The sequence below is a fragment of the Jaculus jaculus genome, chromosome 1 (genome assembly GCF_020740685.1).
Source record: "Jaculus jaculus isolate mJacJac1 chromosome 1, mJacJac1.mat.Y.cur, whole genome shotgun sequence".
NCBI classification, from domain to species: domain Eukaryota; kingdom Metazoa; phylum Chordata; class Mammalia; order Rodentia; family Dipodidae; genus Jaculus; species Jaculus jaculus.
The window spans coordinates 306,217,566-306,230,852 of NC_059102.1; positions in this window are offsets into that span (position 1 = coordinate 306,217,566).

The following is a 13,287-nucleotide window of genomic DNA, read 5'->3' on the forward strand; positions in this document are numbered from 1 at the left end:
ACAAATAAATAAGCAAAAGACACATCAAAAAAAAAAAATCGAACCTTGGGGCTGGGCGTGGTGGTGCACGCCTTTAATCCCAGCACTCAGGAGGCAGAGGTATGAGGCTCGCCACGAGCTCGAGGCCACCCTGAGACGCATAGTGAATTCCAGGTCAGCCTGAACAAGAATAAGACTCTACCTCGAAAAACCAAAATTTTAAAAAAAAAATAGTTGTCATCTCAAAATGCGAGAGATCAGAATCTCCAGAACCAAGAATGTTAACAGGGTAGAGTAAGAAGAGACATGTTCAAGTACGTAGCTAATGTGTGGAGGTTGTGATCACCTGGGGCAGAAGGATGGAAAGTCATCTACCTGGTGACAACAGATTTGAATTCTTGAACCCCACACTGAAATCTGGGACTTCCATTCCCGGTTATTTATGAAAAGCTCTCTCATGTCGACCATCAAATGTCTGTTCCTGATCTTCTTGTGAACACTCTGGCAGTCACTTGAGTCCTGTGTCATTCTACTCTTCTCTTTTGGAAAGATTACAGCAGTTTTGTTTTTTTTCTCTTTCAAAATCCTCATTACCTTTTGCTTTTCTGGTTGGGAAAGAATACAAACAGGAAAAACAACGAGAATGGGTGGAGTAAAGGGAGGCCCATTAGAACTGCCTGTAATCACAGGTGCCTCATTAGGACTGATTTATGTTTGGCCAAGTTAGAAAATGTTTTAACCAAAACAATCCAGTCCTAATTCTTAGAGCTGTGTAGCCTTTCACCCTCAATCTGACTTCAACCACTAACATGATTTAAACTCTGCAATGCACACATTGCCCCAGGCAAGGATTTAAAGTTAGAGTCAAGTTTGCAGTCTTTTACAAAATATACTTTCTCACCCCCTGTCACTTCTCCAGTTACCAAATCTTTTCCAACCTGTCTGGACCTTCTGGGGCCGGTGCATAAATCAGGAAAGATTTGGTGGAAATGGCTTCCTTTTCTTCAAAGCAATATGTACCCACCTCAATGGAGCGCTAGCAAGCCATAATGGTGCATGTGGTTTCCATTATTCAAGGGAAGCTTGTCCTCACTGCTCCACGGTCTGTGTCCCATGGCATGGCTGCCTCTCCTCTGGGAAGCCCTGTGTAGAGTTCTGAAGCCCCTAGGCTAGAATCAGAAAGGAACCATCTAGTCTCTCAGATGGAGTCTCTTTTTTTATTCTGACAGACACAGATGGCTATGGCGGCTTGGCATGGCTTCTGAAAAAGATTTTTCTGACATTAAATACCACTATCCTTTAGGGATTCCAGACTCCTCTAAGGCTGTTTGTAGCCTGAGCCAGTGTGGTCATGGAAGGTCTGGGAACAAACAAGAGACTGAGATGTGAAACCTTGAAGTAGAAGTGGAGTGTTCATAGTTTTCCTTTATTTGTTCCCTGTCCTATCTTCTCTTTTTCTGTCTAGCCTTCCCCTCTCCACCTTCCTCTCTCCTTCCATCATCTCCCCTTTCCTTCATCAGTATCTTTTGTACTGCTGCACTGAATTTTACTTTTTTAATTTTATAGCACACCCAGATGCCAGGCAGGTGGAAGAGGTTAATAAACAGTCTACATTTTTCAAATGCTCCTTGTTTTCCTGAGCACATATATGTTTTTTATTTTACCGTGGTAAGGAACAGCACTGAGGTTCATAGACAAGTGGATCACTATATGTTTGTTATTCAGAGTCATCTAGCAGGACTTCCAAGGGTGCACTTTCCAAGGACCTCACAATGGGTGCACCAAGAGACATATACATAAGCCCTGTTTTCCAATGAATTACAGTCTATTGGGAGGGGGAAAAGGTAGGGGACCAATGTTTTCTGTGCATCAAATCACCAGTTCATTTCATGAGCATTATTTGAGTAACTGTTACTCTAGGAACTCTGTGAGAGTCCCAAGGTAAGGTTGAAGGCACCAAAACAAAGCATTACTGATTCACTGTGTAGTGTAGGGGCCAGGCATTTTGTATATGTAACTTTATTTGATGCATCCAAGGACTCTCCAAAGTAGGCAATATTATTCCCAGTGTATACATGAGAAAATAAAACCTCAAAGAGGTTACATTACCACAGTTTATTAGGGAAAAGGGTCGGACTTCAAACCAAGTCTGTCTGATTTCAAAGCCTGCATGTTTTCTATGACATCACAAAGTATTTAGAGACAAATGAAGTCCTAAAAGATACCATAGGGAAGGACAACTAGGTTAAGTGACAATGGAGGAATCTGACCAAGGGCAGGCAAGGCCCGTGAGAGTTTTATGAAGGCACTCAGTCTGAAGGATAGACAGCAGGGACATGAGAAGAGAGAGGGGAGATTGTGCACAAAAGGGAAGAGATGGATGGCTGTGGCCCACTTGTGAACAATGTGTAGAAATGGCTTAAATGAAAAGTGATTCTCCCAGGAAGAAAGTAGGAGGGAGCTGCAGAGGAGAGTCTAAAACAAGTTGTGGTATGCCTAGGACACCAGAGTTTGCAGACATCTTAGGGCACAGAGTGTGCCATGTTGACCTATATGATACCAAATATACTCTTCCTCTATGACTACTTACAAGATTTCTATCTTTTGAAGTTATTATCTGTGAAATAGAGAATACTTTTAGATGACTTCAAGAGTCAACAACTAATACAAAAAAACTTTGTAAATTGCTACATAAAAGGGTAAGCATATCATTAGGTTTCCACTCTGTATATGGTTTTTAATACCCACTCAGATTCTTCTTTGAGCAGGCTTCGTGTTCATATAACTGGATACATAAATATTAAGCCAATAAAACTGGTGGAAGAATGTGAGAAATTTATCCACTCCATGAAGTCATTGTTTCATATTTGTCTGAAGCTCCCAGCGGACTCTGAATACCAGATTCTCATTCCCCTCTGCTTTCCACATTGCTTGTTCCCATGAGGCGATCCTTTTGATACCAGCATGGGGTATATGGAATTCTTTGGAGGTGAAAGGTGTTCTTTCTATTACAGTAACTTTTTACTTAACCAGTTCATTTCCACACAAAAAATGGCTATTGATGCAATAAAAGTTGAAGGGGCACAGCAGACCTGTTTTACTCCTCTGGTGGAGTGAAGTTGCTGGGCAAATTTGTTGAGCAGCTGGAATTGTTAAGGTCACACTAACATTGAAAAAAGAAGGTCCTGACACCAACATACCCAAAGATCTGAATAATCTTGGGCTGCTTCCAATTTTGAAATCCATTTCTCTGGGCTTCTCATTTCTTCCTTTCTTTCTCCCACAGTGGTTTCTGACTCCTCCCCAATTCCCTCCTTTTTTAATGAGCCCAATTCTATGTGGATTTTAAAATTTTTCCTGTTATAATGCAAATAGTTCCTACAGTATAACCTTTAGGTCAACTCTACCAAGTATTATATGCTCTGTCTGCTAAGGGGGAAAAAAAAAAAAAAAAGACTCCTTTCTTCTGCCCAGATCTTGTGTAAATGCATGAATTCTCTGATTTACTTGGCTCTGCAAATCCATCCCAAGGTGCTCTGACTGTAGAGATGGAGGAGAATTCATTATACATTCCCTGTTGAAATACTGACCTGCAAATAATGATGGGGAAATCAACCTTGATCACCCATGCTTTTCCTTTAGTCTAATTTCTTCTGAACTTTAGACTGTAACTTGTTTTTTGGCTGGATAACCCCAGGATATACTGGAGTCTGACCAGGCAAGTGGTGAGACCTGGATTTTCACACCATGAAGCTGGTAACAGTTTTGACTTCAATGCCTTGAAAAGTAGGTGATTCCAATTGCCCTGTTTCCTTTCAGGGGGAAAATGCTTTCTTTGCACCTAAACAACCTTCCGGTGGGTGTCTTTGACTGACAAGCACATTGTTATGATTATAACTGGACTTTTTGACTCCTGCAGGGATAGTATTTAAAACTGCCTGAGACTGGCACAAATCAAAATATTCATCAACTTAAATTATGTCAGCTACAATGGAAAAGCCAAAATTGTAGTGTTTTATATCATGTCAGAAGTCCATGAACACAGTTTATAACCACTTAACTCTTTCCCTGCCTAAGGAAAACTCGATACCTGGAGACTTGTTTTTTCAAAGTGATACCTACTCTATAAATATCTTATCTTTTCCTCCTTTTATTATTTTATTTAAATGTTTATTTTTTAAATTCTTTGTTCAGATAGATATTTTGAGATAGATTTATTTTTATTTTCATTTATTTATTTATTTGAGAGCAACAGACAGAGAGGAGAAGGCAGAGAAAGAGAGAGAATGGGTGCGCCAGGGCTTCCAGCCACTGCAAATGAACTCCAGACGCGTGCGCCCCCTTGTGCATCTGGCTAATGTGAGTCCTGGGGAATCAAGCCTCAGAGTCCTTAGGCTTCACAGGCAAGCGCTTAACCACTAAGCAATCTCTCCAGCCCTTGGATAGATTTTTTTCAGATCGATCACTATGTAGCCCACGCTGGTCTTGAACTCACAATTCTCCTGTCTCGGCCTCATCAGTACTGTAGTTACAGATGAATGCCACCATGGCTGTGTTGACAGAAACCCAGCTCTTACCTCTAAGCCAAATATGAGTGACCATGGTCTGGGAACATAGATTCAAGTTGTCCTCAATAACATGTTCTGACATAGAAAGGGGTTACATGAGCTTTTTACAGCCACAGAACAAAAGAAATTCATACATGAATGAATTTACCATATATATTGCTGGGGACAACAGGTAGGCAGAGGGGAAGGGGCTCTCTCCTCCTGACTTCAGATACTCTTTGATAAGAGTCTTGGCTTTAGAGTTGGTGGAAGCTAATTGGCTACCAATTTAATACATCCTAAGATGCTTTAACTTATAGCTCAAAAGATATTATGTCAGGCACAAAAAAGGGATGATAAGTCCAAGATCATTTTGGCTGTCTCCAACATTCCAAACTTCTACCATCAGGACGTCCTGTTCTATGCAATGAGTTCATCAGAATCTTCAACTTCAGTTCACACCAAGTATCTCTCTCCTTTTTATAATGGCCATTGATTGGTTGGACTGACTGATCCAATTAGCTTTTTCCTTTATTCCCCGTTCCCTGTCTGGTCATTCAACGCTGAATTCCAATTGCGTACAGGGCACTATTTTCCCTTGTGGGAAAGAGGAGTTAAATTTGTGAACACAATTTGCTGGTGATCTATTTGAAAAGACATCTCCATAAATAGCTACAAGAAAAGCAGTTTAGCTGCCATGTAGTACTTATGCCATGTGCATAAATTACTAATGTGGTTCACTAAAAAATGGAATCACTTCCTCCTAAGGAATAATAAACTAGACACAGAAGAGGTTTATCTGCTCAGTCTCCCCTTTTTCAAGAAGTTTCTTTTCCTCCACTGGTGGCAGACACTTTGAATTTCTTTTCTGCCAGCGCTTTTTTAGCATCAGCAGTTGACCAGTGACCACACTGGCCCATTCAGAACTGTACACTTAGAATTAGATATCACAGCAATAGACTTTGAACTTCATTGGAGGCCTACAATTTAGGTCTTTCCCACAGAGGCATAGTGAAAGCCAGAGTGCATGCAAAGCCAACATGTAGAGAAGAGCAGAGAACAAAGAAAACATGGACAAGACAAATCTCATGATCGATTAGCACTTTTAAGAAGCAAGAACTCTACTTTTTCCCACTCTTTTCACTAGCACTTGAATTTCACTTTCTCTAGGGAATGAGGCAAACAGGAATAAGTTGATTTCTATTATTTACCTCCAGAGAAACTTATCTACGGCAGAAGGCTATGTAAGAAAAGGAGATGGGTTCATCTCCCTTTAGCAAATAGGAGAAGAGAAACCCTAATGTAGCAGACTAATATTTTGATGTATTAACCAATGTGTTTTTCCCCATGATTTCCTGTTACCCTTGACCCTCCCCCATCTGGGCAGCTAGACCATGAGTCATTCCTTGCCTCAAGGGAGGGTTGTCACAGCAGAACCAGAGAACAAAAGAGACAAATTCTTGGCTTTGGAGTTTGAAAAGCTCAGCTTCAGGCTTCAGACAAAAAAGATTTGGAAGAATATTTGATCAATTTGGCCAATTTTTTTTTTTTCCTCTGCCCACGTAAGATAAAAATTCCCCTGGCTTGGATACAAGAGGCAATTCTAAGGCAAAGCTAGAGGGCTAGGAACTGTGCTAGTCCCTGGGAAGGGGCTCCAGTGCTCTTCAGCCCCTTACTCTGGTTTAAGCCTTAGCAGAAGTGTGGGATTTTGAAGTCCTGAAAATAAACAGACCTGTGTGTTATTTCCTTGTTGGGATCCAGAAGGTAACAGAGAAGCTGTGAGAACCAGGGCACACATGATGACATATAACTATAATCCCAGCACTTGGGAGGGTGAGTCAGGAGAATTCTAAATCCCAGGACACTATGGACTAAGAGACCCTGTCTCAAAACCAATACACAAACAAACAAAAACCAAAATGAACATCCCTAAGTACCACACCCTAACATATGTTGAAGACCTGTGCGATTTTGTGAAAGTAACTCAGTTTTCCTTTGAGTTGCGATCTGGTCTTAGTGGACTTAAAAGTCTCTCCTATCTGTATTGAGTACTTCCCAGGACACCACATGAAGAAGGCAGAAGCAACCTAAGACCTGAGGCTCAGAAAATAGTACCTCAAAAACCAGTGCTCTGACATGCTGAGCCCCTGCAAGCTGCCTGACAATCCAAGCCTCTTGTTTCTTCACTACCCTGCACAAGGAGAGGCTTTCTGCTTTCCCTATCTTCCTGACCAAGTCCCACTAAAAGACAGAGAGAGAGAGAATAGTTATCCTTAATGTCCTTACTGAAATTCTGTTGACCAAACTCCTATTGCCAAAAGGAAGTCAAACATCACATCACATCTAGAATCCAGGAGAGCTTTTGTTCCAGATCACTGCTTGTTCTTTTAGACCCATTTATCATACGAAAAATCACAATATCCCTCAAAATTGTCTATGCTGATCTTCCCTCTTCTCTATGAAGGGAACATTTAGCTTTCAACTATCTGACTGTGGTGGTTTGAATGTGAATGGATGTCCCCCCTAGCCTGAGGTTCTTTTGATTAAGCTTGCAACTTAAGTCTCCAGCAGCCTGCTGGAGGTGTCCCTAGAGAGGTGGACCTAAAGTCCAGCCCTAAGGTATGTTAACAGCAGTTTGAGCTCTGGCTGTTTCTGTTTGCTGGCTGTTTGGTGGTGTCTCTCTACCATGACCTATGAAAGTGAGCCAACTACTTCTGCCACTGATGGTGTCTCCTCTGGATTCTGTAAGCCTGAAATAAACGCTATCCTACCATAAACTGCTTCTGGCCTGGTGTTTGTCCCAGCAAAGAGAAAGTAATTATAGCATATACTATGTCTCTATGTTTTTGTATGAAAAATTTTTGTGTTTCCTGATCATCTGTCTACCTTTAATTTATTTCATATATTAAAATTATTAACCCGGGCATGGTGGTGCACACCTTTATCCCAGCACTTGGGAGGCAGAAATAGGAGGATTGCAGTGAGTTTGAGGCCACCCTAAGCCTACTTAGTGAATTCCAGGCCAGCCTGGGCTAGGGTGTGACCCTACCTCAAAAAAAAAAAAAAAAATACTGACTCTTATCAAGATGTGGTGGCACATGTCTATAAGCCCAACACACAGGAGGCTAAGGCAGGCAGATGGCCCCAAGCTTGAGGCCAGCTGGTTCTGCAAAGCAAGCTCCAGACCAGTCAGGGCTGTTACTGAAGCTTTAAATGGAAAGGCTGAACTTCCCTAAACTGTCTTCAGAAATTTTCCTATAAGCAGGCTTTAAGACAGTGAGAACACCGGCCTGAAAGAGGGGTGGGGCTCAGGGAAGCAACTGCTTTTGACTTCTGTCTAGATGTAGGCTTGCCCTGAGCCATGAGAGACATTTAAAGCACACTGAAAAGCGTTTCATCCAGGTTTTTGACTAGTTATTACTTTACCTTATGGATAACTGTCCCACATATGGTACAATGAGTTGGTTATCAGCTTTGGGGCCTGTCTACCTGAGCAGCACAGTGGTTGGGAAGGGAAACCCTAGACTAAATGATGGCCAAGGTGTTTCTACATCTAAGTGACACTGAGGCATGTCTGTTAGTGAAGGAAAGACACATGTGGTAAAGATGCCAAAGAATGGAAAGTGACTCAGGGTAACTTCAGCTTTTTTTCCCCCAGTTATAAAACCCAGGTCTGAGCAACTAACTATAATTCTAGCAGACAGTAGTTCCATATATATGCTTGTGGATTTGCACATTTGTATCTGAATTGCTTGGTTTTTGCTTGCCTAAGTAATTGAAACTGCCAATTCTGTGGAGTTTTTAATTAAGTGAAGGCTCTGGTGTAAATACACAGCTTCAGAAAGCTGGAAAAAACTAATGGCCATATGTACTACACACATGGTATTACCCAATAACTGAAATAATCGCTCATGAAGTGATTTTTCTAACTGCAATTATTCATTTCCTTCTCTCTGTAATGGCATTACACTGTACCTTGCAGGGCCATTATTTCACTGCTCATATGAACCTTTAGCCTAGGGACTTATCCCTTGAGACATGCTATAATCACTGAGAAATGTTATCCCTGTCACATCGTATTGCTTAATTATGACTCCATTTTGGGCTCTTAGAGTCATTCAGCTTGGAAAGACTCTGATGTGTGATCTTTGAACAAGCATCCATATTGAGATATCCTTCATCTCTCACTGTCCCATGTCCATCTTGGTCTGGCTTAAATAATAACTACTGCCTTGTGGTTTGACAACACATGAAATATATGTAGTGAACTTTTACAATGATGCTATTCTCCATGTAGAAAGATATAATCAAGTTTGTTTTGTTTTGTTTTTGAGAGAGTGAGAGAGAGAAAGAGGCAGATAGAGAGAAAGAATGGATGTGCTAGGGCCTCCAGCCACTGCTAACGAACTCCAGATGCATGTGACACCGTGTACATCTGGCTTATGTGTGTCCTGGGGATTTGAACTGGGGTCCTTTGGCTTTTCATGCAAGTGCCATAATTGCTAAGCCATCTCTCCATCCCTCATCAACTTTCTGTCAGGACAGTCTCAACTTCTTTCAAGACTTGATGGTTTTTTTTGTGAATCCCAGTGGGTCTCTAACCTTAAATCCATGACATCTAAAACTCTCTTTTCCAATTCATTCTGCTTTCGTGGTTAATTTTTAAATTAAAAATCCGTGCATACTGTCTATTCCCAGTATTTCTGTTTTCTTTTGGTCATGTATGTGTTGCTCTCCCAATGTTCAAAATGAAGAAAAAATACAGTGGTTCTTAGACACATTCACAGATTGCCAAATAAATGGATAGAACATTCAACACTACGACTTCTCATGTACTGTATTCCAACTACTTACTTTGTTTTCCATTATAATAGGCTTTGCATCTGCTTTTATTAATATACATCTTATCCCCTCAATTAGTCTGTAAGGGCAAGGAAAAAAATACAGATCATATACCTTTAAGATAGCAGTATCTATGTAAGTAGCCACGTGCAGTTATTTGATCAATTACATAGATGCCATTGCACTTTCAAGACAGCTGTTTGGGATTAGGAGTTTGCAAAAGTAGCCTAACATTCAGGTAAAGGCAGACTGAAGAACAGTGTTCAGCTTCATGTCCCCAGAGAGTAGTACAAGTCAGGCCTGGGGTGGATCTATGTTGAGAAGAGGTATAATTACCATAGACCCGAGTGGCCCCAGGTCTTGTCTAGCAGACTGAGTTATATCTATCAGAGCCTTTTAATATGCTGACTTAGCTCCTTAGAAACCCAAAACCAAAAACATCATTTATAAAGGTCACTGGGAATGGCCTGGGTCAGAATAACTTGAGTCTGTTTTGTGCCATGAAAGAGGAAGTGGTTGAATCCCTATACACTCTCTCTGAGAGTACTATATCGCTAAATCCAAATGAAAGAGAGAGGGCTATCATTGAGTTTTTACTCTATAACTCAAAAGCCAATGCAGCAATAGAATCTCTGTAGGAATTCCAATCAGAACCTTTTTATCATCTGACTTGGAAACCAGCTGTGCTCGTGGTGAGAACACAGATTTCCCATCTGCAAATGCTGTAACTCAGAATGAGTGAGAGGTGAAAATTTTGAAAAGGAACTTGAAGTATTTTCAATGCAATGAGACCCATGCTTTCAGGAAGTCTGCTTTTTTTGAGGGTCTAGTTAAAAAAGAAAAAAAAAGTAGCAAGGAACTAGGGTTTAAGTATTCTTAACTTCTGGAATTTAATTTTAACCAGATAAAAATACTCTCTGCAATAATAAGTGAATGTTACCACAATCTGGTTAATGCTTATCTTTTAACTAGAACAAGCAAGATAATAATTAGCAATTTTTCTTCATAGAAATGAAAAATTATTGCGTATTTGTGAATTTATATATTAAAGCTGTTCAAATGCATTTTATTTTAGAAGATGTATACATCACAGCTATCCTGGAAAAGCCAGTGCATATGGTCCTTATATCAATGATCCTTATTGCTTATCTAGCTTCTCTAGTTCCTCACACACATGGGATACAGCTGCCTTTGTATAAAAGTGATGCAATATAATTTTGTCACTTATGTCATCACCTGAGTACTCAGATACTATCCTAGGACAGCCAAGCAAGATAGTACTTTTACAATATAATGGTTTCAGTGGACCTGTGATAGCAATTTGAAAGCATAACATACATATAAGAACATATACACATACCCTAAATAGCATTATAAAGCAAAATTATTAAGTCAAAAGATGAGGTGAACTTCATGGTCTGAGATATGTAAACAATACATCAGGAGTACAGAATTGTGCCATGTGTGGTATTGCATGCCTTCAATCCCAGCATTTGAGACAATGAGGCAGGAGGATCACAAGTTTAAGGCCAGCTTGAAATATATCGTGAGACCCTGTATGAAAAAATAAATAAACCAGTATTTGACCAATTAGTTCCTACCAAAATTATATCTGGCTCTCATATTCTTCATTGTAAAATGAGATAACTAAATCAGGTAATCTCTGAGGCCTCATTTCTCCACATAGCTTATAAATATTTAGATTAAGAATTAAGGGAGCTGCCTTCCCTCTCTCCTCTCTAACTCTTGTATATTAGTTATCTTTTTCCTCATTTTCTTAGTGGGCACTGACCTGTAACTCCAAGTACCAGCACAGGGCTACCATCCACAATGAGCTTTTGATCAGAGAAACCTACAAGGTTTCCTAAAAGAATGACAGATTTCTGTCAGAGTACTTGATGACCCACCAAAGGTTAGTGGTAAGACCCTATTGCTGAAGACACCACATGCAGCTGACACATAAAATGGAACTGCATGGCTGGAAGCCAGGAGAGAGTCAGTCCCCAGACAGTCAGCGTGTCTAGTGCCACAAGGTGCTACATGGGTGACTGGGGGAAACGACCAATATCTGTCCAAGCAACTCATGGTCTAACCTATTTAGCAACAAATAACCTGCTGTGATGCCCACACAAGTGCAATAGTGGCACACTGCCATGGAGGGGAACCAACTGCTCTTGATTTGGCTAGCTGATCCCCTCAGTGGTATGGGACCCATAGCTGGAGCTGGGAAACAAGGCAGAACCAAATCCAAACATAAGCCCATTCTCCAATATCAAGCTACCATCAATAGTGGGCTACAAGAGGGCCTACACCTATTAAACTCTCTATTAAAAAAAGTAAGGGTTATCTCATTTGTCCTGGTGCTAACTTACTCTCCGTTGGAGAATCTGCTTCTCTTTTACAGATAGATGCAGATCCTAAGGAGAAAGCTACCCCATCATACCTCAAAAGGGCCCCGGCTGAAACTAAGGAAAATTAGCGAAACAAGCAAGGGTGCTGTTTTCCTGATGAAATGGATACCAGCACAAGGGGGAAGGAGACCAACACAGAAAAATCAACTCCTACCAAATCAGAGAGCCAGAGCCTTAGAGGCCCCCAACACCTAATCACTGAAGCAGACCAAAAATGAACCCAACATGGTTCAGGGAAATTTTGCAGAAGAGGGGGCGGAAAGAATGTCACAGCCACATGTTGGGTCATGATATGCAGAGACATTTATCATACCAATAACTATGGGCTAACTCCACAATGCATGACCCATTTACATCAACAAGGAGGGGCCATTGGGGAGGGGGTAGGTCACAGATGAGCCTAATAATGGTACCAAACTGCCTGTATTTGCTGAATAGAAAACTAATAAAAAAATAAAAAGGAAAAAAAAAAAGAATTAAGGGTACTGGAGAATGTCTTAGCAGTTAAGGTGCTTGTCTGCAAAGCCTTTTGATTCCCCAGTACCCATGTAAAGCCAGATTCACTAGGTGGCACTTTCTTTTTTTTTATTTATTTATTTATTTATTTATTTATTTGAGAGCGACAAACACAGAGAGAAAGACAGATAGAGGGAGAGAGAGAGAATGGGCGCGCCAGGGCTTCCAGCCACTGCAAACGAACTCCAGATGCATGCCCCCTTGTGCATCTGAGTAACGTGGATCCTGGAGGATCGAGCCTCGAACCGGGGTCCTTAGGCTTCACAGGCAAGCGCTTAACCGCTAAGCCATCTCTCCAGCCCACTAGGTGGCACTTTCATGTGGAGTTCATTTGCAGTGGCTGGAGGGCCTGCCATACCCAATTTTTCTCTGTCTCTCTTAAATAAATAAATAAATAAACAAACAAACAAACACCAAATAGCAGCTGACAAGGCATGAAGGCATGATGTGGCTGGTAAAATAAGTACGAAGTTCTTGAGGATCATTAAAAAAAAAAAAAAAAAAAAAAGAATTAAGACTATGGGGCTAGAGAGATAGCTCAGTCGTTAAGACACTTGCCTGCAGAGCTTGAGGACCCAAGGTTCAATTCCCCAGTAACCACTTAAAGCCAGAAGCACAAGGTGGTACATGCATCTAGAATTCATTTGCAGTGGCTAGAGGGCCTGGTATGCCAATTCTCTCTCTAAATAAATAAAGACTTCCTAGCTAGGAAGATGTCCTAGCTAGGAATCAGTCTGTCAACTGCCTGCCACACAGGCATGTGGACATGACTTCAGTTCTTCAGCGCCCACATGAAAGCCAGCACAGGGGTACATGCCTATAAATCCTAACACCAGGAAACTGGAGACAAGAGGATTCCTGGGGATTGCTGGCTAATCTAACATAATTCCTTAGCTCCAGGTTCAGTGAGAGATACTGTTTCAGGCATCTGGAGTTCGTTTGCAGTGGCTGGAGGCCCTAGTGTACCCATTCTCTGTCTCTCTTTCTCTCTG